The sequence below is a fragment of the Lissotriton vulgaris genome, chromosome 7 (assembly GCF_964263255.1).
Source record: "Lissotriton vulgaris chromosome 7, aLisVul1.2, whole genome shotgun sequence".
NCBI lineage: Eukaryota > Metazoa > Chordata > Amphibia > Caudata > Salamandridae > Lissotriton > Lissotriton vulgaris.
In genome coordinates, this window is record NC_141695.1 from 1,061,851,504 (window position 1) to 1,061,853,793 (window position 2,290).

The following is a 2,290-nucleotide window of genomic DNA, read 5'->3' on the forward strand; positions in this document are numbered from 1 at the left end:
CATCACCACTATAAAAGGAGGGCCGGCCCAAACCCAAAGCCTGAAACTACCAAGCCAAAACATGAAGCCGATAGCCAGACAGGGAGGGAGGGATGGGAACTCATGTGGCGAGGAAGACTAACTCGGAGTAATGAAGATTACCGGTAAGTAATCGGGGCATTACCCCCTCGTTAGTCTTCCTCGCCACATGACTTACAAAGTGAGCACATACCAAAGCCAAGCGGCTTCATGGAAGCACACAAGGAACCAACGGGACAGAAGGGGATGCCCAGGACGGGGCAAACCCACAGAAGAGCGGAACGACCACCCAAGGGAGAGGCAACCACGAGTAGAAAAAACAGCCCACGTCGCCGGCAGAACACCACAACGGACCCAACCATAAGTGACGCCCCAGAGACAGAAATAATCCGGGCAGAACGACCCTGGACAACAGGGACACAGGGACGCGCAGGCCAGGAGGAGGCCCGCCGCAGCCAGTGACAGGAGAGAACAGACACACTGAAAAAAAGGAAGCACGGGAGCAACACCCCGACCGCACCTCAGACATCCCGGAAGAAGAGGGAGAGACCCACCGCCAGGAAAAAAGAAGGCAAGGGCACCCAAGGAGAGCCAGGGAGGCAATCCAAGGCAGAAAACCGGAACCAGGGCACAGGACCCGCCGACCCGGCAAGACCCGAGAAGGTAGGAGACCGAAGGAAGGACCCCAGCCCGTCCATGCGGAAGGGGGACCCAGAGGAACCTGCAGGCTCAAGGAGGAGCCCGGGACACAGCCAGAGGCCTCCACAGAAAATGGCTCTGCAGCAAGCGAGCCACCAAGGAAAACAGCCAGGCAAAAATAGGACTGCCGGAAGACCGCAGAGCAGCCCAACAAACCCCCAAAGCAGAGGGAAGGGACCGCCCGCCAGGAAATACAGAACCCCTAAGGGGTCCGCAAACAGCCAAGCCCACAGAAGGAGCCGCGCAATACCACCAGAGGAGAGGAAACCCCCGGAAAAGTCCCAACCGGGTACCAACACGAACAGGAGACCCCCGGCGAAAGACGGAGCCTCCACCCACCAGCCGAAGTAAGGAAAGCAAGAATCCACATCCAACCAGGCACATGGGCCAAACCCAACCCACGGAAGGATCACACCCAGACAAGAACACCCGGGGGACTAACCAAAACTAGTGGGACAGCCATCCAAAGGAGGCGCCAGTGGCAGGAACCATCGACTAGGCAAAGATAAACCACCATTGAAGCCATTTCCAACCGAAGACCACTGAAACGCAAGAAAGTGAAACACTCAACCCAGAAGAGGAGAGATGAACCTCCGGGCCGCAACCTTCCCTGACCCACACACGGGGAGACAATGCAAAATCAACCATAGACAGCAAGCAGAGAAACAAACTGCAGTCACCCCAGTATAGAGAGCCTGGGCCGAAATAAAAACATGGAACGCTACACGAATGTGCATGACATCCTTGCGCAGGGGCCATGCAAACCTTCTCTGAATCGTTCCAATTTTAGCATATGTGCCGCCGAAGCGAGCACCGCACACCAGGGAAAGCCAAAGCGGACCCAGAAAAAACACCAGGAAGCAACTGGCACCGCACCAGAGAAGGAGCGAGGGAGGCACACGATCAGAAGCGTAAAAACAGACAGAGACCACAGAAGGAGGCGGCAGAAGTGACCACGCACCACAAGCAACTGCGGAGAAACGGCAGCGAGGAGGAGGGCGCAAGGGATGCCCGACGAGCCAAGGGGCAGGAGGAGGACGGGACACCACCGCCGTGGCCCCAGATACCAGGAACAGGAGCCGAAGCCAAAGAGAACCCAGAGACCCCCGAAGCAGCCCGAGAGCAAGGACCGCCCCCATCAGTCATGTAGGGGACCATAGGGACGCCACCCCCAAAACCCGGGAGAGAAGCCCGGGAAGGGGAGACATACATCCCTCACGCCCAAGAACGGGCGAACAACCAGAACATACATGGCAAAATACATCTCGTCACAAAATGGAACGCTCACGAAAGTGCACGCCAACCCTGAACATTGGTCATGCAAAACCAGCCAGCAAAGCAACACATAACAGGCGTACATGTAAAGTGCATGGCCACCCGCAGGTGACCAGGTGCCGGACAACAGATGCCCAGTGGAACCTAACACAATGGAACCCAGTGTATCGACCACTGACGGAGGAAGAGCCGAGCGGACCCGCAGGGACCTGAATTTGTGACCATGAGGTCCAACACAGGACCTTGCAGTGGCTGCCACAGACTACCGAGCCACCAGACCCAGCAAGTTGACAGCACT

At 57.2% G+C, this 2,290-nt stretch overlaps 1 non-coding gene across 1 annotated transcript; it reads right to left on the reverse strand.

The window, feature by feature from the left end:
- Positions 1 to 1,424: 1,424 nt before the first annotated feature.
- On the reverse strand, positions 1,425 to 1,531 carry LOC147702927 (U6 spliceosomal RNA). The gene has a single exon (XR_015298473.1). It is a non-coding gene; the product is annotated as a U6 spliceosomal RNA (small nuclear RNA).
- Positions 1,532 to 2,290: the final 759 nt, after the last annotated feature.